Source organism: Desmodus rotundus, chromosome 12, assembly GCF_022682495.2.
Source record: "Desmodus rotundus isolate HL8 chromosome 12, HLdesRot8A.1, whole genome shotgun sequence".
In the NCBI taxonomy this organism is placed as follows: domain Eukaryota; kingdom Metazoa; phylum Chordata; class Mammalia; order Chiroptera; family Phyllostomidae; genus Desmodus; species Desmodus rotundus.
Window position 1 is genome coordinate 55,651,907 of NC_071398.1, and position 26,814 is coordinate 55,678,720.

Below are 26,814 nucleotides of genomic sequence, written 5' to 3' on the forward strand. Positions count from 1 at the left end.
ATGTGAGTTTTTGGATACACACTATATATTTTTTAAGATTTTATTTGTTTATTTTAGACAGAGTGGAAGGGAGGTAGAAAGAGAGGGAGAGAAACATCATGTGGTTGCCTCTTGCACGCCCCCTACTGGGGACCTATCCCACAACCCAGGCATGTGCTCTGACTGGGAATCGAACCAGCGACCTTATGGTTTGCAGGCCGGCACTCAATCCACTGAGCCACACCAGCCAGGGCTGGATAGACACTATATTAAACATTGCATAGGTCTTCTCATTTAAATCTCAAAAGAACTATGTAAGTTGAAAATCACTATCTATTTCTTGTCATGAAGAAACTGAAACTTGCCCAAGGGAAAAGACGCATCCTGGTAAGTGGCAGAGTCAGACATTATATTGAGTTTACCTCCAAGGCTGGTCACTGAAGTAAAGAGTGAAAAAAAGCTCAGTGGGTTAGAGCATCATCCTGATACTTCAAGGTGGCGGGTTCGATCCCTGGTCAGGGCGCATGCAAGAAGCATCCAATGCACTGAATGCCTGGATGGGTAGAACGACAAAATTGCTCACTCTCTCCTGCTCTCTCTCTCTCCCCTCTCCTCTCCTCCCTCCCTCTGTTTCTGTAAAATCAATAAATTTTTTTAAAAATTGTTTTTAAGAGTGAAAAAAGCAAAACTAATGCAGGGCCATCAGACCCTGTCTCTTCTCTCTGGTGGTACTTATTGCTTCACCCCTTCACATATTCGATTCTGCTGAGTGACTGACTCTCTTCCTTCTCCTACAAATATCTTCCCGAATGTGAGTGCTCACCATCCCTCTCTAATGCAGTGTTAATGAGGTTAGGCTAAAGTACTGTAGCCCATAGGTCCTAAAATATGTCTTAATATAGTAGCAATGTTACATCTTACTCACATACTAGTACAGGTTTTCTTCCTGCTTATCAAATGGCTGTCCCCTAGACATTGATTGAGGGGCCGGATTTCTATACAATGGCCCTGAGGGGGTCTTGGTGTCCCCTGTATTCTATAGTTGACACCTCCGCCTGAAGGGGCATGTATCACTTTTGCTCATATTCTATTGCTACATGTTATTCTTACAGCAACATCCAGCTACAGGGGGCCTGGAAAAAGCAGTCTTTTTCTGGGCAGCTGCCTCCTGGCTCTGACTCTGTAACTACAGAGGGGGATATGGATTATTTGGACAGCTACACCTCAGTACACGCACACGCACAAAAACACACGCAAAATGCACACGCGCACATTCTGTTCCGTCAAAATCTGCCTCTGGGGAAGGCCTGACATTAATCGTGTATGCTCGAATATGTATTTCATTCAGAACCTCTTCCGAAAGGTTTTCCATGAACACGCTTACTTTCCAATCTTAAATATATTTTGCAAAACCTCTTAAATGGGGCAAGAAATCTGAGAAAGGCTGGCTTAAAGGGAGAGAACAGGTCCCCCCTACTACCGCCATCAGAGGATTTTTCACAGCTTTTAAACGTCTTAACAAATTATACATCTCTAAGAAATGAATATTATATGCTGCTTTTCTCCCAAAATAATTGAGCACCAAAAAGAAAATCCTTTTTTGAAGAACGGCTCTTGTCACTCAGACTGACTTGGGTGCCTGGGCACCCGGGTTTGGAAACACGGGTTTAGAGGCTTTTGAAGCTCTGGGGAGCTTGGATCCATGAAGGCCTGGTGTGGCGGCCAGGCCCCCAGCGACAGCGCATAGGGAGCTGCTCCCCCGTCTACGGGCAAAGCCAGGCGTCTCTGAACTTGTGTCTGCTGCTTCGCAGTAGATCACTCCAGAAAGAGGTGCCCCCGAGCCCTGACTCTCTGAACTGTAGAATGCCTTCTGCTCCGGCAGATGGGGGCCCGCCAAGCGGCTGGTGCCATCAGCGCAGAACCTCCGCGCAGCTCCGAACGTTGTCCCTTACTGTGCGGAGGACCAGCCCTCCGCCGCGCTCCCACAGTGGCTGCCCTCTCTCCTCCGAGGTCCCCACCCCCGTCTGCGCCCTCGGTCTGGAGCCAGATAATAAAAATAATCCCCCAAACAAACAAGAGATTGTGCTTGCTGGCCAACTTTCAGATCAATAGAGCAGTTGGGAAGGCGCCAAGATGCCGCAGCTCACAGGGTGGGAGAGGCTGTAGATCATCCGAGACGAGCGGAGCTGTAAAACAGCAGCACAGTTGGCAGAAGCCAACGCCGCACTTGTGGGCTCCGCGCGGAGGCCACAGATGGGATGTTCTGGGAGCTAGCACAGCTCACTGCACAGTCCAGTCACCCGCCAGTACACGGGGGACAGGTACACGGGGCAGAGGACACCTGGGATGTTTGTCCGCCCCAGATGAGGAGGCCGTCCGGGGCTCAGCGCTGGCCAAAAACAGCCCACTTACGCAGCAGCTCTGCAACAAAGACACCCAAGGTCCTTGTCACACTTGTCATGCCCGGAAACAGTTGGCAAATAACAGTCTCATATCTTGAAGCAGTTGTTAGAAATCATAACCTATAGCCTAGCTAGTCTTTAACACCTGCTATTACCAACTTGCTGGAAAATGGCAGCGTCCAGGTGGGGATAGGCTATTACTCATCTGTCAGAATAAACGTGTGAGTGAGTATATAATCGAAAGTGTGGCCTCCATCCCCACGCCTGACTTTAAAGCACAGAAGGAGAAGCTGAAAATCCAGGCCCACTAGGACTCAGCCGGACTCGTCCAGTTGGTAGCCCTTACATTCAACTCCTAAAGTAATCGGTAACATACAAAGAGGAGGTGGAAGTTGCTTACAAACAGGTGGTTTTCTTTACAAAGAGGTTTACCACAACATTACTCTTAAAAATTTAAGGTACAGTTTACATAGTGCAAATGCACCATCATAAGCGACCAATTTGATGAGTTTTGACAAATGTATATACCCATGTAGCCCCACACATTTTGAGGTGTCGGCCTTTGCCATCATGCCAGAAAGGGTCCCCTCACGAATCTGGCACCCCGCCCCTACCGGACCACAGGCAGACACTGTCCTACTTTCCCTCCCTGCATCTTCGTTCTGCCTGCCCTGACCTTCATGCACTGGGGTCACACTGCATGTTCTCTCCTATTCCAGGCACCTTCAGCTCTTCAGTTTTATGAGACTCTTGAATGTTACTGAGCATTGTCGGCATTTCGTTCTTTTTCATTGGTGTGTAGTATTCCACCTATGAACACATCTCCTACTGAGGGATACTTGAATTGTTTCCTGGTTTGGTTTCTTATAAATAAGATTGTTTAAATGTTTTCATTTGTTTTTAGTAGATGTCCTTGGTGCCTAATATTTTATTAATTTTAGGTGTACAGCAAACTGATTTGATACATGTCTATATTGCAGAATGCTTCTCCCAACAGTTCAGTTCACATCCATTACTACACAGTTACAATGTTTTTCCTGTGATGAGAGCTTTGAAAAACGTTCTTGTACAAATCCTCTAGCAAACATGTTTTTATTGCTCTTGTGCATGTGTGTGTGTGTGTGTGTGTGTTACATTCTCCCAACCCTGAGGGTGAACTTAATCAAGGCACATTCCTACAATATTTTAAGCAACTGAGCCAAAATCGTGATAATTTTATAACATTTCAAAGAGACAGTTTTGAAAAAGACAACACTCATTTGTAGGTACCAGCTCTGACTTTTCTTCCTTCGGTGTCGAGAGGTCCCCACGATCCTGTTCAAGGCTCGTTACTCTTGGTGCGCTTTTCTCTCTGCCAGCATCTTGCTTCTTCAGCAATTCTGTCTCCTGAGTTTTCAGCTGTTACTTCTATCTGGCTACTTGCCTGCAGACTCCTTCTCCACCTCCCTTCCCCCTCCTCAGCCAAGATTCTTGATAGAAGCGTCTATACGCACTGTGTCCTCCCTCTCGCCTCCATTCACACTGCGAGCAGCCACAGGCTGACAGGGCCAGGGGCTGGGGGAGTCTCCACGGTACCCGATGGCCCTCTGGCCTGGGACCTTGTGCCTGACAGTCCCCGTTTTCTGCAACATTGCACCCCCTGGTTCCAGTGACACTGTTTACATGGGGTGATCTTCCACCTGATGAATTATCTTCTTCTTTTAACTGTGCCATTACCTAGGGGACCTCCTTGACTTCCTCTTCACTGGGCACACTTCCCCGGGCTTTTTCATCCTAGTGACTCCCAAATCTGGATCTCAAGACTTGACTTCTCATTTGAGGATGGACAATGGACATCTTGGGACAGCTTATCCAGAACGGACTCTGTCTTCTTTCTCTTAGTGATTTGCCTTGGCTGACCATAACCTTTTGTCTCAGGGGACTGTATATACAATCATCAAGTAATCCGAATCCAGGGAGGGGTACACAATGCCCACCCAAGAGACGTCCTCGATGCCTCCCTGCCGATGTGATAATCTGGAAGTGTGTGCGATCGTATGTTAATGTGTGGGTGTCATCATACACTCATCTGATCTTGTGTCACCTTTGTGCCCTCCACGCATCCTGTGCTGAAATCTCTTCTCAGTCGCCCCTACCACAGCCAGAAGATGAAACGAATGACCATTTGAAGCTGGGCAGTGGCCGGCCTTTCCTCCCCCCACTACCCCAACACTCTGCAGTCTTCTCTGCTCCGTGAATCTTCTCAGACTCCCAGCAACCTTCAACTGCTGTGGTCGCCGTCACTGTCCTCTGCTTTGCTTTTCCCCAAACTTTTCACAAACACCGACAAACTAGAACAAGAGCAAAAGACATCTAAATAAGGCAGAAGAAGGACAACACTAAAATAAGATCAGAAATCAATGAAATTAAAAACAAAAACAACAACAGAGAAAAGTCAGTGAAGCCAAAAATGTTTTCTTCAGAAACATTGATAAAATGATAAACTTCAAGAGCAACTGACAAAAAAAAAAACTGAGAGAAGGTACAAATGATCGATATTGGGAATGAAAGAAAAGGTGTCATTATAGGCCCCACAGATATTCAAAGAATAATGAGGGAATATCACGAACAACTCTGCACACATTAATTCGACAACTCGGGCGAAATGGACCAATTCACTGGAGGACACAAACTACCAGCTCACTTTGCACAGAATTTGAGTCCAGATGGCAAATACATTCCAGAAAGGCAGGGCTCGGGAAGCTTGTTTAACTAGCTGGGTTCAACCTTTCTTAGATCTAGATTCTTCCAAAGTATTTCTCAATAGTAAACGTGTATATTTATATAAATTATATTTAGAACAGAAATACTGTGTGTAACTCTATAGCAATGTAAAACTCTATTATGTATATGGAAGATATTTTTATTACATGTCAGTTGTTTTCAGTTGTTTTGGGGGGGAGCATTATCTGAGTAACTTACTCTGCCGTTGGCCGAGGCCACATCTGCTGGAGCACTTGACTCTGCTCTGCCGTTGACCCCCAAACTCCAGAGAGGCAGATACTGTGTCACACTATTTTGTGAACCTGGGAGCTGACGCAGGGTCCCGAACACATTGAATAAAGAGGTTGATGGGATTGAACATTTTAATGTTCTTGTTATAAATTCTTTACTTGTCATCTAGAAATACTATACGAATTTCCATTTCAGCTTGAAGTCTAGAAAGGCTAACCTATAACTGAATTTGCTTCAGTACCAGCCTTATCATGAAGTCGAAATCATTTCTGACCCAATGGGAGAAAGTGATACTTAATTTTTTAGAAATTTCTTTCATCAGCAGTCATGTTGAACTTTTTTCCTTATTTTCTTTGTATGTGTTTCTTCTTTGATAGAGGGCCTATTTACATATTTTTTATCAGAAGATATGTTAAAATAATGCCAAAACATTAAGGGCAGAATAGAAAGACCAAACATGAATAAAGAAAAAGCATTTACAACACAGTTGACAGGTTAATGTAATTAAGTCTATGAATTAATAAGAAAATTATGCACAAATTAATAGAGAAAAATTGGCCACGGACATAAACAGTTTATTTTCAGAAGAATAAATACAATTTATAAATGAACATACTGAAAATGCTGGACAGGGAAATACCGTTGAGACAGAGGTCTTCCTTTTATTCTTTCTTTCTCACGATATCTCAGTTCTTCCGGGTTTTCTTCTTTTACTTTTAGGCCTTTCTGTCCTGCAATCACAGAGCTCATCTGCATTTAATGTTAGTATGTTAGTATGTTTTGCACCAAACTCTTCTCTCTGAATGGAATTAATATTTTTAGCATGGAATTTTATAAACTATATGTTTACAGCTTCTTTCCTTATTTACAATAGCCTCATTAGTATCCGTGTGCTTTGCTGTCAAATAGACGGTGTATAAATTAGACAGGGGCCTGCAGGGCCACACTCCGAATTTATTTCAGTATCCGCACCGAAATGCTAGACCTTAAACATCCCATCAACTCTCACTTGCCAGAATCAGATAAGGCAGCACTCACTACGGTAATACACTAAATCGCTTGAACCTGAAAATAAAAAATCGGCACTTTCTGAGAATAAATAATAATAGTAAAATCTAGGTGCAGACTACATCGGTTCAAAGCCCAGCTCGATCACTTACCAGTTGTGTGACATCGGATAACTCATCTTTGCTGGGTCTGTTTCTTCTCTATGATGCGTAATTCATGTAGCTCTTTTTTTTTTTTTTTTTTTTTTGTGGTCACAGGTGTATTGACCAGCCATGACCTAGTACATCCTGCATGGAAGCAAAAGTTTTATTTCCACTTTTTTCTTTTTGCCAATGCAATAAGTGAAAATAAGTATATTCTCACTCCTTTCATTTGTGTTCTATGACTAACAGTGAGATCGAGAATTCTTTCTTAAATTTCTTGTCCATTTAACTTCCTTTAATGCCAGTTATCTGTGACTACCACTTGCCCAATTTTCTGTTGGGTTGTGTCCTCTTCTTTACATGTTTTTTTTTCTTTCAAAATTAGATTTAGAGCCAGTAGGAAGGGAAAAATTCTCACCTCACTCTTAGGTCATATGGATGTGAAATCCTTTTTCTAATCCAAGGTTAAGGAAATGTATTCCTTTAAAATAACCCATTTCAAACAATTTCCATGAATAAAAACGTAACATTTGTCTTCAAGATTGTGTCTGAAGCCAGTTAGATTATTTTTATGTTACACGAAGGGGAGTGGCCGAGATCAATGCCACTGCACACGTGCAAGGTGTGAGCCGGCCATCCCAGGGAGCTTGTCACTCAGCCTCAGGCTCCGCCTCCTGGAAGACAGTCTGCATTTTAACTCAGTCCCAACTGGCTCACGTGTAGGCTGAGAGATACTAGTATAGATGGTGCATTAAGAGAAAATCTCCACACAAAAAGCCCTCATGTCTGCTAATTCACCCATATATCAGCCCTTTTCCACATCAGGTAGGAGGCACATTTTCTCCCAGTTTATAATCCGGTATATTTTTAAAATCTGTGGTATCGTTAGCACACATTTAAAAACTGTTATGTATTCAAGAATATTTATCCTGTTCTTTATGAATTCCGAGAGCTGTGGCTGCCTTGGAAGAAGCTGCCCCGCCTCAAAATCATACCAATGTTTTGCCCTATTTTCTTTTGATATTTTCATTAAAAAAAAAACACTGCTTCTACATGCAATTAACATTTTAAAGAAGAATGAAAACATCATAAAGTTTAAGAGATCTTAAAGTGGAGTTAATTTATTATGGATGATAGGCTGCCTTATAATGAGGCAGAATTTTTATACCTCGTATTCACTAGTTATCAGAGGGGATTTTTCCACAGGCCTTCAAGGCCTTCCAGCCCAGAGTCTGAAGCTTTCTGAAGACAACTGGTCAGAACGAGACAAAATATTTTAAATGAACAAATAGATCAGGAACTAATGTAGCACATTATCAGCAGGATAAGGTGCCCTACCTCCTTTTTTCTTTTCTTTTGTTTTGGAATGAGGCCTACGGTAACTGTGAGAACTTTACTGGCTTTTCCTAGTAACTGAAATAATGTCACAGTATCATGGCCGTGTGCTCTGCACAGGGACGTGTGACTCATCGCTGGTGAGTCATCCCTGAACCAGTAGAAAAGAATGTTCCGACACCTGATCATTTACGGACCACAAAGTTCTGCAGTATGTCTGTCTTCAAAGGCAACAGACCTTGTAACACTTAAGACCTCAGATTCTGGAGTCCAGCTGCCTGGGTTCAAATCTCAGCTCCCCTAATTCACAAAGTCGTGGGGCCAGCCCGTTAGTACTTTTTCTGGTTTGCTTTCTTCATCTGCAAAATGGGGAAAACGACAGCAGCTACCCCACGGTGTGGTCAGAGTGTTACATCAGAAAGCTGTATAAAGTGCGTCTTCAGTCACTGGCAGGATTATGCTCCAAGGCTATTATTTTGTCTAAATAGAAACGCAAAGCATAGGGAGACCAAAAAAATAGTTCTTTAATATGAAGAATAAGGATATTTTTTGCAGGAAATTTCCTGTATCAGAAATTCAAGACAACACTTTTTTTCCTGTGGGTACATTTCTAGAGAAATGAAAAGAAGTGAGGAATTTCTCCATGTATCAGTTACTAGTTTCTCTGTCCCTCTGCCCGGTATAGACACCATTCCTATTAGGTCTGTCTGCCCTCTGTTTAATGTCCCTCTTTATAAAAAGCAGGGACAACACAAAGCCGTAACCTCCAATTAAGTCTGCTGAACTCTGTTACATAACAAAAGGATGGGGAATTCAGAGCGTGTTCACTTACTGTATCACACGGTCACCGATATAGCTTCAGTAATAAAAACAAGCAAGGGCTTCTGTTAAACTGAGCATTGCTTTTTATCAGGAGGAGACATAGTCATTTTTTTTTACTTTAATATTTTGTCTTGTTAACATCTCTGTTTCCCCTCCTTCCACTCTGTCACAATAAAGCTTTTACTGGAAAGGGGGGTGTGGTGGGGGGGCACTAATAACAGTGGCAAGGACTCATCACACTGCGTGCGTAGCAGGTTTTACGTCCGCCTTCCTCCTGCAGCATTTCATCGTCGCTGAGATAAACCCCGGCTACTGAAGGCCTTTGAAAGTACATAAATAGCCACGTAAATGTGGCTGGGACTATGTCGTCCATCTCCTCTCAGGGGAAGGGAGCAAACAGCCCTCCAGGAGTGGTACAGATATTCCCCCCATAATGCTGTTCAGATTTTTGTAGACTATTTTAGCGACAAATCTGAAAACAGTTTGCTGGCTATATGTAAAGTTGGAAATTGCACCCCTTTTCTGTCATTTCACGGCAGTCACTGTGCAGATTGTTCCATTGTGTCTCAAGTTATAAAGTCGTTTTACTGAAAAATTTCAAAACACTCCTCCGCTGGCACAAGCGAAAACTGCCTTTTACTTAAAACCAAATGGAGCAACATTTTTGCCATCAAAACCCATTATTACTCTCTCTCCTAAAACTGTGGAAGAAATCAGAATATATATTTTTGCCTTTGAATGTGAAACTTTTCCCTTAGGTATGCGTCTAATGTTTGTGTCTGGTTTTTCAAGCAGAACGTTCTGGTTGCCGTCCCTGAACCAAGTGGAGAGAGAGATTATGTCATTTCTGATCTGTGCTGCAGAAGCCCAAGACGCCGAGCCCGAGCCTAGAAGAACAAGATGAAAATATTATAAACGTGGCTCATTTAGGAAATAGAAAACTCATCTTCTAGTATCACAGAGGTGTTCATGGAAATAAAACGGAAAGAGAAGACTCAGCTTTCTCACAACGTCACTAACATGGAAAAACAGCATTGATGCAGCTGAAGAGGAAAAGGTCATCGTTTCTAACACCTCGCATTTGCTAGCAGCCTGTTCTGTGCTTCTTAGACCGCGGTTTAAAAGACCTAGCAAAATATGTTTAAAAAAATAACGTGTTGAGATTTAGAGAGTTTTGCACCATGAACCCTGGAGATTCTTCTAGATCCAGACAGCGTCTCGGAGAACAATGGTTTTATAGAACCTCTTGGGCTTTCCTTTTCTTTTTTTCTTTGTCTGGGTTATTTATTTTTTTTTAACTATTTCCTTTTTTATGATTAGCTGGTGGCTCTGTAGTTCCAGCTGTTTCATTCTGTGACTCGAAAACCCTGTCGCTGGGGAGTTCTGTGTAATTGCCCATAATGTGCACCGCATTATCCATCTCGGGAGCTGCGCTGAAAGACAGCGGCCGGGAGAGGCTTTCGAAAGGCAGTCTGGTTTACACTAATGGACCTAACAGGAAGGAAATGCAATTTGAAAGAAGCTGATGCATATGTTCTATTGCTGAATATAATGTTTGATTTAATTATTAACTGTCAGTGATGGAGAGGCCGCCCCTGGTCCGTCCAACTCTGAGGGCAAGGCTCTCTAAGCAGGGAAACAAGTGACCACAGTTGTGACCCTCAGTCCGTGACTTAACAAAGAGTCTGATGTTTCTTCCCCCCAACAAATCAGTGTTCCAAATGACCTTTACACTTTAGGCATAAATTAGGCAAAGAATGTTTCTGGCTACCATTTCCTTTCTTTTTTCTTTTGACTAGTACCATCTGTGGAGACTTCCTCTGATGAATGGTTTTGAATGGAAGACAGAGTCCTGGACTGAGGAACCATCCAAACCTTCCCACTGGGGATGGACCGTGTGCTGATGAGTAGACGTGGGGCTGAAACGCCTAGCTCCCCTGTCTTCTTCCTCTCTTTCCTGGGACCACAGATTTAGCACTCAACATCTGCCCATCTCTTATGGTCAGCATCTTGTGGCTTCCACACTGGCCCTCCCTGGCTTTAAAAAACCCTCATTGTGTGTGAAAGGCAAGAGTGCAAGAAGAGGTAACGAAGAGATTCACTAGAGAGCATGCATATTCATGCTGCTTCTTAGTTACTGTGTTCCTACATTGGTACACAATGACCTAATATGTACGAGGAAATGGTCGTCGGCCCACCCAGTTCAAAAGGGAGCTTGGTGGACAAAACGCGACTTGGGGTCAGTCAGCTGGAAAAGCGTGGTTTAGCGCTGAGTGTAAACAGAGGCAGGGAGCGGTAGGGTTTTAGTTGTGCATTTTACATCTATCTGGTGAGATCAGTATCTTTGACACGAGCCTAGGCAGATGCATAGCTGGGGCTGAAATTAAACAATGGCGATGATATTTGGAACTCATCCAAAATGCTCTCTATTGTTTATGTAAGTGGCTCCAACATCATTATTTGATCCATAATTTCTCATTTTTTATGACACATGTTCTTGCCTGTAAAGCACACAACAGCAACTCGGTGGGAGGCATTTTTCTTTATGATTTCAGAAGGAATTGTTTATTTTTGTCATGAGGATAATAGAAAGCAATGAAGCTTCCTGGAAATACAATACCACAATTCAAATGTCTAATTGATTTAGACAGATTAAGCAAAGAAAAAAAAATGTAGGGCCAATCTATATTTTTGTTCTTTGTAACAGTCCAAATGTCTTATTTGAGTGATTCTATTCTCATTCTGGGCTGAGGGATTCACTATATTAGTTCTGAATGACTGGGATATGGCTCCTGGAGAGTTATTACTAAACCGATAGAGTTTAATTCTGATGTCCTCAATTCTAAGGAATTTAGAAGAATATAATTTATCCACAGAAGAGCCTATGAAAACAGTGCCTGATGAACTTGAAAAGGTTCAAAAGCTCAGTTCCTAGAAGCATATCAATCACACATACTGAATTACACTGTTTAGATCCCATCGTTTACATTAGGGCGCTGGGCCCCACGGGCTGTGAGAGAATTCACAAAGGGAAGGCGGTGTGGAGAGCCAGGTTTTTCTCCAGTCTCCGAGAAAGGAGAGGGGCATACTGTAGAGAGACACACCAGCAAGGCGGGGTGGGAGCTTTGAGCTTGTCTGGGATTGTAATTGTGTTATGAAAGGGTGGGGGTGCTGAGGTGTGGCCCTGGGCTGTTGGGGTGTTCTAACAGAAGCTGCATTTTTTCTCCAATGGTATCTTCTCCTGTGGCCATAGGGAGCAGTCACATTCTGTTCCTACTTGCCAGTCACTTCCAGTCCTGGGGACAAGCCCAGAAGAGTATAGCAGCAGTCATGTTTAACGGGGTCACAGGCCTGCTAGACAAACGGTGCCCGGAGAGCAAACGGCACCGACTTTCTCTCTTCAGTTTGTAACAGGCTGCCGCTCGGCGGCCACGCTCTCCTTGTCTCCAAACTGTAGTAACAGAGGTTTGCACTCTCTCGAAGGTGATTTTCGCAGGACCTTAAGTCTCCAGCGCTTAACAACTCTCGTAGGACATAGTTTTCCCGTTGTCACTGTTGTCCCCTAATCCGTAAAGCGCATCGTCTCTGCACTCTCAGGTGTATACGAGACGCTCAGAAATGAAATCACCCGCAATAACAGTTTAACAAGTATAACCGTCCTTTGTCGTATTGTGCATCATCCTTTGTCGCATTCAAATGATTGCCCATGTTTTACTCGCTCTCAGTGGTGGTTATTTCATACTCATAATTGCAGGCTTACACTTAATTTTCAAGTAATACATGTTTGAGATATTTTTAAACACTCAAAGAAAAGTGAACATCAGGGCCATGGCCCACTTGTCCTTTCCACATTCACAAATGTCACGTATGGTATCTGTCTAATCTTTTTGCGAAGTGGGGTACTTGCTCCCGGATTTGGAGAGTTACCTTCCAACACACACCAACACCCAAGCGCTGAGTCACCCCGATGGGAAGTGTCACACCTCAAACGTGCTGACAAAAGCACCTGTTATTTATTGTTTTTGAAGATTTTATTTACTTATTTTTAGAGAGGGGGGAGGAAGAAAAAGAGGAAGAGAAACATGGACATGAGAGAGAAACATCTGTCAGTTGCCTCCTGTAAGTGCCCTGACCAGGGACTGGACTTGCAACCCAGGCATGTCCCCTGACCTGGAACCAACCGATGACCTTTAGCTTTGCGGGGTGACACCCAAATCACTGAGCCACACCGTCAGGGCCAAAGGCAGCTTTTGGAAGGTGGCCATGAGAAGCTACAAAATGGGACTGAGGTCATCTCCGAGTGTCCAGCTGCCCACCCTCGGACTGACAGGGAGGCCTTCGCCCAGCACTGGAAGATCCATGTGCAAAAACAATACCCATTAAAGAGGACTCCTCCGGGCAGCCACACGGGAGGCCTGGCCACGTGCTAATCAGGAGAAGGACCATCTGAGATTTGCATCTTCACACCCGAATCTGGGCAGAGTCTCCCAGCGTGGCTCAGGTGCGGAGTCTCAGCAAACGGGCCTCTGCTTGACTCAGGACTGGGAGGCATCCTTGGCATGCGGAAGGACCCCATCCACCGGCCACTAGGGACAGCTCTGCCCACAGACGAGGCTGCCAGAATGCAGACACCAGCTAACAAGCTGGCCGAGTTTAAGCCAACCCGGTACAAGTTTCTGGGTTTTCTCGAAGAGTAGAGTATTCCCTGACAACAGGAAGGTAGAGGTCAGGGGTGGCTGGAAGGGAAGCAGAGAGATGGGTGATGTTTATGCAAAAGTGTCCTATTTTGGTTCCCTCCTTCAGTTCTCGTCACTTTTTAAATTTTAATGCCTCTCTTTCTCCTCCTCAGGGACACCTCTGCTCTTTTCCTTCCTCTTAAGAGGAGAACTGAATTTGAGTTGATGGGATTTTCAGAATACAAAAACGTGGTGAGCTGGATTAATTAGAATATTTCACAGAATCCTCACTGTCTTCACCTATCCTCTTGACAAAGATAAATGCAAATTCTTACAGGATTCATAAAGCCAAGTCACATTTTCCAGATACATCCCTGTAGGTGCTAGACACGTGAAGTGGCATATTAAATAAAGACGGAAACAACGGGAGAAGTGACCGAATTAGAGATACGCTACCAAATGTGTTCACAGTCCCTGAAATGTGTCCGGTTCGGAGTTTTTATTTGGTCCATCTGCCCGACTGTATATTAGCGCCGTAATTTGTCTCAAATATATGAATTCCTGTGTTTCAATATTTAACATCCAAGTGAATTCGTTTGGATTATGAGTGGTATTTTGTGCCTAAGTTTGAAATTGAAATTACCCAGAAATTGCAATAACTGCCCCCTTTAGTCCACAGAAATAGACCACAGATTTTGACCACACACGAAGCCCTCTGACTTTCAGTCATTATCGAAGAGGAAGCTCTGTGGGAAGCGGCCGCAGCCACAGCGGTCTCTCCTTTACCAGAGGCCACCTTGGCTGGCTCCCCTCCTTCCCAAAGTCCATTCCAGCTGGGTTTCTGTTAGACGCGTGTTCTTCCAGCATTTGGTTGCTGAGAAAAAGATTCACTGAGCAGTAGAATCTATATTTTAACATCTGTTAGATGTATGTAAATCCACCAGTGGTTTTTTCTGAATGTAAGCACTATGTGCTCTAGGTAAGGTCCGTGTTTCCTCCACCACGTTTCCACTTTTAATTATTAGAAGAGAACACGAGGTATCCAAGGAACATGTCTCAAGATGCTGCAGTTTCCCAGAAGTCCACTCTGACAGCACCAGTCGTCACAAATTTTGGATGCTGTAGAGATGATAAACGGTGAAAGGAAGCTTCTCCTGGAGGGGTCCCCTTGCCACACTCCCCTGTGTAAATGGTGCCCCTACCCCAGTGTCCCCTGGCACCTGCTCCTGCTCCAAGGCCCAGTTCAAAGGCCACCGATTCTATAATTTTTCTCACCATAGCCCTAACTGGAAATCAAATCAATTCATCCTTACTTTAAAACCTACGGTATTTCATTCATATTCTAAAGGAGTGAGGAAGAGAGCGATGGAGAGAGAACCAGGTTCATTGCTAAGTGACTCTGTGACGTCCAGGAGACAGACCCTGAATGTGAGGACTGAAAGGAAGAACTTGGCATTTAGTACACCGAAACCACAACAAAGCGTCTTTGGTTGCTTCGAATCTATTTAGAACAAGGGGAATAAAAGTAACGAAAAGTTTTATTTTACTACTGTCATTCTTAAAGTGTCCTGTCCTCATTATGTGATTAAAATTTGTAAGGCGATTTTGAAATGCACGGGCTTTAAGTTGGGGGTGCAGGGAGACCATCTGGACAGAAGGTTTTGTGTGGCCTGCTAGCTTTCCTGCAGCTCCCAGGTAGCTTTCCGGGTGACCAGTCACTGTGGCTATGACCCATGGGGATGTCTTTAGGTAGGTTTCTGGCAAGGCAGTCCTTTCCTATGTCGCTTTCTCATAAGAGAGACAGTCACCTATGTTTCTGGCAGCAGATGGCATTGGTGCGTCCTCGGAGAAGTTAGTTATTATCTGCCAGGCACTTTGTATTGATTGGGGCTACGTTGCTGGTGAGTAAGAGGGAAATGCATAGCTGGCATGCTTGGAGCTCGGATATAACAAAACCCAGTTTTCCATTTTGCAACATGCGCTGAAGTGACTGTGGCAAAGCATTATTAGGTGTATTTGGGGGTCCTGAAATGCACTGTGTAAATGAACAAGTTCTGTAAGAGAAAATATTTTATATATGTGTACACACACACACACATCCTTATTTTAGCCATGTCTATTCACACAAATTAATTTGAGGAGAGAGGAAACTGAAATCAAATAATCATTTTCTTTGAAATAGCCAATTCGTTTTTGGCTGAATAACTTAACTCCCTTCCCTGTCCCTCCCCAGCCTTCTCTGCCCGCTCTCCATCAGCCAATTTAAGTTTTAAAAAAGAGTGAAGTATAAGAAAGGGAGAAAAACAATAAACATGCCGGAAATCCGGTAAGTCTATCTGGTGTAAGGAAATCTGTGTTCTTTTGGAGCTTTTCAAAGAAGCAAGAGAGACTAAATTAAGACTCTCGGGGAGATGGAGAAATGTTTCTGAGTAGCGCCGAATGCTTCTTGCCGAAAGCAGCTCTTATTGAGCAGGTGACCTTTATGCGATTATTGTTTATGGTCGCTCCGTGCGTGCCCGGAGTGGCAGGGAAGAATATTCCAATTTATTTCAAAGGTTACACATCAAAATTGAATATGCAGTACGACTACATTATCACACGCTGTAAGTTTACGTAAGGAGTTGGAGTTGGATCATACCATTGTTTCCCTTCAGCCTGCCGTGTTTGGGTGTCTGTTCTGTGAAGTTTGCTCCTCCTGATTTCTGAGACAGAATACAGTGCTCTGATGCAAAGGAAAGGCGGAAAAACGGTGTTTTCGTCATTGTTGTTGTTTCTACAACTGAGTAATGCGGTTCAGGTGTGCAAGATCTATGCCCTTATTTCCTCGAGGTATTCCACCGGAAAGTAATAAAATTTAATTTTGACTTCCAGCTCGTGATCCAGTAATCACTGTCATCTGGCAGAGTGCTTTTGGAAGCTCAAATCAGAAGACAGCAGTCACATGGGGCGTGGCCAGCGAGGGTCGTGCCCCTAGGAGGGAAGGGAAATGACCCTCAGGGCCATTCCTCGCCCCCCAACCCTGGCCCATTACAGGCTTTTAGGGAGAGGCAACTAACTGCATGAAAATTGAAAATCTTCAAATCTTCAATTTTCCTGTTCATACAACTTAATATTTTAGTTCAATAAGTCTGCTCATCCTCAAGTTGATCACGTCGCACAGAGAGAAACATAAACCAGGGGACTCTTCTCTTCCTTTCTTCTCGGTGGTCAAACTCAGCTGTCAGAGGAACCCCCTCCAGGGTTGCCCACATTTCTTCTTTAAATGTGTAACTTGGAAAGAGACTAGTGCCGCCTGTGAGGGCAAAGAAACAATTCTGTGACTCAGCGGACCAATCTGCAAATGTTTGCTGAGTGCCTGCCTCGCACTTCGGTGCTGGAGTTCAGCCTCCTGGCGCTGACTTTGTTCTGGGAGCAAAAGAATCAATAAATGGGGCGCGCATCCGATTTCCCTTTGATCTCCTGCCGAGCCCTCCCCAGGAATGGCGGCCGTGGTGCGCAGCACGCACAGCTCCTCGGGCCAGGCTGCCGGCCGGGCCCAGGGTCAGGAATGGCCATCGCTGCCCCCCGAAACCGGGAATTGGACATCAGGACTCTGATGAACTACAAACACATTTCCAACTGGTCACACAGAAGAGTCCAACAGCCCAGCCCCGTTAAGAGAGACCCTCTGAGCAGCCCCTGCCGCTTTCCAAACGGCCTCTGATCTCCCCGCCTCTCATGCCCGCTTTCACGTGTACTTCCCCGCATCCCCGCGAAACTGACAGCCCGGCTTCCTGGGACTTCAAAGCCCAGCCTCGCGCTTTGTCTGGTGGAAGGGAACTGGCAGAGGGGCAGCGATGGAGCTGGCAAAATGCCGGACACTGGATGTGGAGGTAAGCAGACCTGACCGATCTGCCCCAAGAGGCTTTATGCATGAGACCAGGGGAGAGGGCAATGGCGGGGGGCATCACAGGCAGGCCAGGCCTGCCACCGCGGGCTGACCCCCACTTTGCATTGGCTGCTTATCAGAGGTCCACTCATCCCAGGGCTGAAGAGCAAGAACGCATGGTGTCCTTCTGCCCCTCAAGGGTCAGGATGCTGCCTGTCACCTTATAGACTCCACCCGTTTACGTCTCCTTCCTCACCTACGCCATCAGGGTTTGTCAGCTGCCTCCTCTGTGCGGGTACAAGGCTAAGGGCTTTCATGTGCTTTACCTCATTTCAAAGTATTGTATTCCATGTACAGGTTAAGAAATTGAGGCTCAAAGAAAGGGACTTCTTGTCCCCAATCACTACTAACAGGTGAGCCCAGGACTTTGGACCCCAAGCCCACTGCAGGTGCCCCAGGTGAAATGAGCCCAGTGACAGAAGGGGATGGAGAAAGGGGAGGGAAGTCATCCGGGATCTGGGTGCAGCCAGCTGCATGGGGTGGAAGGGAGGGTAGGGCCTCAGTGTGTCCATCGGTGAGTGGGAAGGCATTGGAACAGAAGACCATGCACTGAGTTCCGAGAGCCAGGAGAAGGAGGACGTGTTCCAAGGGAGGGCAAGGTCAGAGCTGAAGGACTGGCTATGTGAGCTGGTTCAGAGAACGAAGGACCTTGAACACGAACCAAAAGCTAACACTTCAGGGATCGGCACAGGGTAAGAGCAGCCGAGCTCAGAGTGGGCTCACAGCCTGGTTCGCACTAGTGTGAAGCCAGAGAAAGAGATGAGAGGCCAAGACACTGAGCCAGAACAGCAAGCGCTGAAGTCGTTCAGGCTGGACATGAAGACAGCCGACCTTGGGGCAGTGGGTGGGGGTGGAAAGAAGGAGATCCATCCCAGTGGTCTGTCCCAGGGGGACTGTCCCGCCCTCCCTCACCTCTGCAAATAGCCCTGACTGCCACAATGAGAAAGGTTCGAGTCCATAAGACAGCTGGAGTTGGGAAGACACTGCCCAGGGCTGGACAGACGCGCTGGCTGGGTGCCACAGCTGTGCAGTGGACCGACACCCCTGCCCTCCCACACTGCACACCTGGAGGACTGGCTGCCATTGGGATGGCTGCTCCTGGCTTGTAGCCAGCTCCTGGTTCAAATGCACAAGGAGTAACCTGCTCTCCGCAGCGCCCACCTGGCTCCTGCCAGGCGGTCTCCCTCTGCCCCCCACCCTGCCCCACTTCGCTGCTGTGCCCCACCCCCAGGACCTGGTGCTCAGTCAAGTCCGCCCACCGCCCTGCGCTCCAGACCCAGCTTCTTTCCACACACCCGGGCTCCAGGGAGCCGGTCCACACCCTGCGCTGGCCCTCAGTTGGGCAGAGACGGAAATTGGAGCTGACACTCTCCACTTAGAGTCTTTGGTATTTGTTTCTTGTCTCTCTGAGAGCATTTACTGAGCAAGATCGAATAAATTATGTTGTTATCTTTTCTTACCCACAGCCTTTTTCCAAAGGATCCTTTAAAGCCTTAGCAACAACCACTCATTAATGCTGCCAGCATCTCCGGGGTGGAGGGGACGTGATAACTATCAACAACCCCATTTTACAGAAAGAACCCTAACACAGCAGGAGGTTCAGCCATTCGCCCAGAGTCATGCTGTGACCCAGTCCTCTGGGGGATCAATACAAGCCTTTCCGTGGCTCTCAAGAAGTGTTCTTGCTTTCCATGGGGCCCAGGGGAAAACTCCACTTAAACCCGAGATCTGAAGTCTGGGCGTCATGTCCTTTCTTAAAAAAATACTGCTCTTGAGATTGGTGATTTTCAAACTGTTGCTCAAGAAAACTCAGGGGCTCGCATCTCAGGGGTTCACGATGGTGCTTTAGGGTGTGGGGAAATACTAACTAATTAAATATTTTCTGCTAAACAATGAAGGTTTAAACTGTCAGGAAACCCTGATTTGTACCTCATTTACATAATGAAGCTCTGTATAACAATTCATTTTTAAAAGATTCATCCAGTCTTTCATACGTTAAAAATATTCATGGTGTACCTACTATGTGCCCGTCACATTGTAAGAAGGGGCAATATGCTGATGAATAACATGAATTAAACTCTCTGCCTTTATGGACACTGCATGTTGCTGGGAGACAGTAAATCAGGTGAGTAAGTAACGTTATGTATAGTGGTTCCGTGGAGATAGTTATTAAGAGAAGGACGGAAAGACTCGGAAATGCCAAAGGACTGCTTCTTTTTCTTTTTTTTTAAATTGAACTTACTGGTGTGACATTGAATCATAAAATTACATAGGTTTCAATAGTGCAGTTTTATGACAAATCATCTGTATGTTGGGTGCCCACCACCCAAAGTCAAATCTCCTTCCGTCCCCACACATTTGACCCCCTGGACCCTTTACCAGCTCCCCACTTGCCTTTCCCTCTGGTGGCCACCATACTGTTGTCCGTGTCTATGAGTTTTTGTTTATTTGCTTCTCTTGTTTGTTCCTTTGTTGCTCTCAATTTTATGTCCCACATATGAGTGAAATCATAGGGTTCTTGATGTTTTCTGACTTATTTCACATAGCATGATCTTCTCAAGATCCATCCATGTGGTAGCAAAGTGCAGTATTTTATTTTATTCTTATGGCTGAGTAGTATTCCATTGTATATATGTACCACCAATTCTGTGTCCAATTTGCATGGAACCACAAAAGGCTTCAAATAGCCAAAGCAATCCAGAAAAGAACAATGCCGGGGGTATCACACTCCCAGACTTCAAATTACATTACAAAGTGACAATGATCAAAACAGCATGCTGTTGGCAGAAAAACAGACACACAGACCAATGGAACAGAATTGAGAGCCCAGAAATAAACCCACGTGCATATGGGCAAATAGTTCTTGACAAAGGAGCCAAAAACATACAATGGAGAAGAGAAACCCCCTTCAATAAACAGTGCTGGCAAAATTGGAAAGCAAAGTGAAAAAGAATGCTCCTTTTGGACAAGAAATTCCACCACCACACATTACACAGAGTGACACCGCCCCTGTCCCTCCAGGGATGTCATCAGAATATTCTAACAGTGGGAACACTCTGCCTTAGAAGGCAGCTATTTGATTGGGTGGATTCCTTGAGTTGCTAGAAAATCATTTCTTATCTAGAAACCAAACCTTACTTGTCTATGTCAAACAAGAAAATGTCAACATAACGGCAGCCCTTTGCATTAGAAAATAGACTATTGCGTTGCACTGCTCCTAATTTCTAAGAGTGTCTCAAAATTTAGTTTCTGGCTTTGTCTTTTAAACATAGTTCATCCTGGATATATGGGAAGCTCTGAAAATGACAATAATATCCTCTACTTGTTACAGCTTCCCCCTTTACAAATCATGTCCACATACTTTCTATTGCCTCTTAATGCTCAGAGTGGCTTCAAAATAATAGCATCTCCATTCTCCAATAGAGGGGACCAAGTCTCAGCTATTGAGTGAATCATTTGGCAGGTGACTGAACTGTATACCAAGGAGATATGACAGATGTGTGTGTGTGTGTGTGTGTGTTTGCTCTGAAAAATCAGCCCATGCAGGCTGGGTAAGGGACAGGTGGCTGTATCTATTTTTCTGATGATTTATCCGTTGTGATCAACATTTGACCTTGGTCTTCCTGTGATGCTACTTCAATAAGAGCAATTCATACTCCTATACATCTTCTGATAAATTAATAAAAAGCTTCTCAATCATGCTTTCCTGTTCAAATGAAACCATCCCATTACCAAGAAATTAGCCAATGGGTATGAAGGAGAAAGGAAAAGCTTTAGTCTCTAAAATGTTTTAATTTTTAAAATGTATGCAACCCTTCCATTTTGGGGACAAAGACCTCTAGAAGCCCGTCTCTGTGTTTACGTAGCTAGCTTACTTGGGTACTGGTCCTGCTTCTAAATCTTCAGCATTTTGCTGAAAATAAAGAATTTCTTTTTCATAATACCATGAATTCTCCAACTGCAAAGGTCATGGGATAATGTCGATCTGAACAAAGAGGTGGAACCCATACCCATGTAATGTCCAAGGTGTACCCGGGCCCTACAAAGGTCCCCCTGTGAATGTGGAATTGCGGCCTTTGAAACGCCTTGTTTAATAGAGGAAGTTGCTAAAGCCTGAATTTACCATGGAGCAACGACAGCTGGACCCCTCCTGTGTTGTGGGTGACATCTCATTTCTGGGTTCGGCAGCCCAGAAATCCTGTCACCTGTACCAAATTATAACTTTTAAGTCTTAAGGGAGCTGAATCAGGAAACCGTAGGCCTGAGAACAGATCCACATCTTTTAGGCCCCAAACAATGTCCAGCCCACAGCCCACAGGCCACGTGCGGCCCAGGACGGCTATGAATGCGGCCCAACAAAAACTGTATATTTACTTAAAACATTATGAAATTTTTTTTGTGATTATGTGTCACAATGTGTTTAATGTGTGGCCCAAGACAACTCTTCTTCCAGTGTGGCCCTAAAGGTTGGACACCCCTGTTTTAAGGCTTCCTAACTATCCTTATCATTGTAAGTACCCACCCAACGGGTGCCGTGCCTGGGGACCCTCTAGACAGGGGCATAAGTAAAAATTTTAATCAGAAAAATAAATGCTTGTAAATCATAGGTAATGTCAGAAGGAAAGGATACTATAGGGTAAATGGGAAAATGTTAGGGGGTCTGGAGGCAGGAAGGGGGGTTACCAGAGATATTCAGCTGGAAATAGAAAAACATGTAAAGGTAGCCAATATCAATGAGCGGTTTCACCTCCCCCAATGTCGGTGGTCAGTGCACCAAGCACAGTGATAGGTCCTTCAGGCCAGTGGGTGGTCATCACGGGTGATTCTGTGCAGGCCTCTCAGAAAGAACACGGCAGGGCATCCCTGGCAGGGCCTTGGGAACAGAGGGAGTCATTGTGAAAAACTCATCACACCTCCAGGCCCACAGCTAAGCGGGTAGACACGGTAAAAATCCAGACCGTGGCACCGAGACGGACGTGTGTGCGGGAGAGGCGTGCGTGTGTCCAGCTTCACAGACAACTGCTGAAGTCACGCTGCCTTTCACTCAATGTTACGGCAGTTCCTGGTCAGACACCCGGATTTCCTATTTCTGGGTTGTTTGTGTGTGCCAGGGAAGGGGAAAATGCCAAGCCGGCGATATCTCAGATCTCAGAGGGGCCATTGCACTGGTGATGGCAGTAAATTTATTATGTCCGTGCATTTAATTAAACTGCTGCGTCTTGTGCATATAGATGCTTGCCAGACCATATATTCACTTAGCATCACACACAGGCACTCACCTGACAGGTAGCTCACGATTAGCAGAGTATGGTGATAGGTGCTGTTGCATTCCCTAAATATTTTGGGAAATCCATCCCTCCTCTTCATCTTCACACGTACTGAATCTATCCACGGTAGGAATCAGAGAATCAGAGAAGGGGCTTCCTGATGTGGTTTAAGTGGTAAAAAGCGGTAAAGACTAGTGAGGCTTTCACTTGCTCATTTGGAATTAAGAAGGAATCGTTTTCTTGCAGTAGTATCTTGTAGTACCCTCCACCACGGGTACCCTACTATCAATTGGCTACATTTTGAATTAAATAATCTTTTGATTTAAAAAAAAAAAAGCCTAAATAGGTACCCTGCATTACAAATCTTACTCCCAGAGGAAAATCCATGATGAGTGTTCAGATGAAATTTCCGATACCATGAATACCAGCATGGGGCTGCAAGAAGGTCGAAATCCGAGCCCCATTTGCTCCATCTGCAACGTGTTGGGAGAAAGGGGTGTCACAACGGCAGAGGAAAGTTGTTCGGAAATGTAATAGATTTTACCACGTAGGAGCCAAGGATACTTTGGACTTGATCCTTGAAGTCTCTGAACCTCAGCTTCCTCCTCTAGAAAAAGGAGACGCCAATAAAAACTCTTTACGGGGCATTGTGGGAATAAAATGAGAGGATGTAGAAAGAGTGCCTAGGCTTCAACAGTCAGTCACTCCAGAAACAGTCCTTCCCCCGTCATAACACTATTCCTTCTCGTTTTTGCTAGTAACACCATTTCCAGGTTCTCTTCTCTCTGACTTGAGGAAACTTTGCAGTTTCTTCTGCTCCTGTACTGCCTCCCTTGCTTTCTGTCTAGACCTGAAGCAACCTCACCTGATGGTCCACCATTAAAATGGACGCTTTCCCTACACCAGCTTTAAAGCATTTTTTTTTTTATTGATTGATTTTAGGGAGAGAAACATCAGTTTCTTGCTCCACTTATATGTGCATCCATTGGTTGATTCTTATATGAGTCCTAACCTGGGATCGAACCCACAACTTTGGCATGTCAGGATGACGCTGTAACCTACTGAGCTACCTGGCCACAAGAAGACACAATCGTTTAAAGGAAGTCTTCTATAGGTCAGCATTTTCTGAACACCTACTGTAAATCAAAATCCTGCCCTCTGCCTCACAAATATTATGATCTTGTTTAATCTTCATAATAACGTATGTGGAATTACGTGCCGGGCAATCTAAGGCTCTGTGAGATTATATAATACACCCAGAGTGGAGGAGCAGACTTAAAAATATGCTGCTATCTATAATAGAGTTTCAGTTAAAGTTACAGAGAATAGTTTTCCTTTTGGAGTAAGCAGAGGGGAAAAGAAGACGACAAAACACAGGTGCAGAGAAAAGAAAAGAAAGGAAAGGGAAAGAAAAAAAGGAAAGAAAGCACAGAGAAGTGAAAAAAAAAGAAAGTAAATTCTGCGTGAGGTGCCCGATCCAAATGACCAGCATCCACCTGCTCCGAGGATGTTCCCACGTCCAAGCGTGATGACCGTGTCTTTGAAAACAGGTTCAGCATGAGGCTCTCTTTGCAGACCTTGTTGGAAACGTAACGGCGTCATCTGATCGGTTTGCTCGGTCAAACAGTCCAGCGACGACTCAGCCTGGGGCTGAGCCTCCCGGCCCGCAGGGGCCCGCGTCGTGGCCTCCAAAGCCCTGAGCATCGGGCACTCTGCGCTCCTAGCTCCAGCAGGCCTGGCTTCAGAAAAGAGGAAAAACAATGTGACGAGTCTGTCGCTTCCCTCTGAGACGTGCCACGTGCTATAGAGCACTTGTCTGCCACCCGCCCTTGGAGTTGTTTCCGTTCAGGCCAGGCCGCGCCTCCGAGACGCTCCGGGGAGCAGCGTGAGGTCGGTGCAGTAACGTGCAGCGCAGGACCCAGGGCCCCGCACCGTTGCCACTGCGGTCAGCGTGACTGCTGCCTCTGCTCCTCACGAGGCCAAGGGCTCCCGGCTTGGCAACCACGTGGCGCAGAGGCCACTAGGACCGTGGATTCTTCCCTGATTTAGGCGCTGCGCTCAGTCCAGAAGAAGAAAAGAATAGAAAAGATAGGCTCAAAGGACGAGGCCACAGGAAGAGAGAAGAGAGAGGAAAAAAGATCACCAACAAGAGCTACTTGAAAACCAGCATTATCAGTACAATTATCATGCCTCGATTTGAAATGGCCCAATTTGAAATGTATGATGAAGTCTGCTTTAACTGGGGAAAATCCAGATTCTGAAAGATCTTCCTATTGTAAAAGTCTGAATGCTGTGAAATAGATACGCTTCTTTTCTTCCCCCTACATTTTAACCTTTGAGGGTAACTTTACTTTAATTATATGAAGTTGTAGTTACCAGCCATATCCAATTAAAAATGCTAAGCCAGTCTCATCTTGAAAGAGAGACACTGACAGCATATATATATATATATATATATATATATATATATGATAAATTGGTTATTGTCACACCGCGGCCTCTCATATTGTGCTTATACAACAGTGTCATCTAGTGGACGCTGGACAGGCAAGCCATAGTCAAGGTTTCTGAAGGAGCCTCTTCCCAACACGCTAGTATTAGATGAAAATACACTCTGTCTTCTTCAAGTTCCTGAAACTGAAGCAACGTAAATAATTGTTGCAAATCCAGGCCACTGTTTCCAGTCTTCCCCCCCCCCCCCCAGAATACCACAGGAAGTGAGGACTTCTTAAGCCTGAAGAAAGAAAACTCATTTTAGGATAATATTTATGTTGTAAGAGAGCAAAGAGGAACAGAAGAAAATAACACAACTACAGTAAAAGGGAGATGTTACCATGTGGGTAGTGATCGGGAAGAGGAGGTGACCCAGGGCTGAGCAGGAGTGGAGTCTTCCCACCTCAGTGGGTGGCGGCCATGTCGCCAACAACGACAAACCCAAGGCCGAGGACGGGGCTTCTGTTGTCTTATTTCCGAAGTTTTGCCATTTCCAGGCCCCTTCTTTGTCCATGTATATAGAAAATATATCTCTTTGAAAACAGAATTTTTTGAATGTCCACCATTTTCTCAAGAACCATAACGTGTCATTTATTTTGAGTAGTAAATTTGTTTTATCAAAGCCACTTAGCTTTAATTTTTTTTTCCTCCAAATTATCAACTCCTGGGAGATACGTAATGGGCATAGCAATGTATGCTATAATTTCGCTGATTCCCTGAAGTTTTTATTGGCCAAGGTGGAAAAACCGCATTTGCTCAAACAGATACAAAAGTTAGGCCCTCCCACATTTCACCAAAATAAAATGGACAGTAATTTCGAAACCACAGAACAGCAGCTACCATGTGAATTTGTTAGTTAAGAGGCCAGAGCCTTGCCCTGGTGTTTTGAAACTTCTCAAAGGCTGGATGTTGTTTCAAAGCATTTTTTATTTCAGGGAAAGGGGGGGAAAGGCATATGAAGGCTATTGAGGGGTATAAAGTTTCTATTTTTTCAAGTCGCTACTTCTAGTTTCATATTCCAGTGCTTCTAAATGATTTTTTTTTTTTTTTGCCACTTTGACGTCTTTAATAGTTTTGTATCATTTGGTTTGAAAATGTTAAGGTGACGGTGAGAAGACAGACGCTGCTACATTTCTCACCCTTTGATTGTACGCAACGTATCTTTTGGGTTGCGCCTCAGGGGTTTCCTGGTGAAACAGCTAAGGTGAGAGCGACAGGTGAACTCCGACACCAGGGTGCGGATACGTTACACCTGAGTTCCTGCCCGGACGTCCCTCCCTGTCATCAAGAAAATATTTTCTCGTTGAAGTAGTTTGCCAACTTGAAGCCACGTAAAGATTTAGCTCATTTGACTATTTATCTTTTCCACTAAATAGAAAATAATTCATCTCTGCCTTAATACTGTATGATTTTTGCCTTTACCTTTTACCTGTGTGACACAAATTAAGTAAAAATTCCATCTGCCTTCTGCATGTAACTTTTATTGAATATTAATTCAAAATTAGGAGGCTTTGGTGTTTCAAGGTATAAGGTTTACATGGAGTAGTTTATAATCCACAGGTAAAATTCACTCATTCTCTGTGGTGTAAAACCCGTCATAAATAGAAGTGCCAGATTTAAAAAAATATATATTTGCAGGGTGTGCTTCTTTGAAATGCTGAGTTATTAAGTTACAGTACTTGTAAATTAGCATAGAAGTGTGTAAATTACTCTCTGGGCCTTTCAGGGAGAAAGGAAATCTGGAATTTTGATGTCACTAGAAGAAGA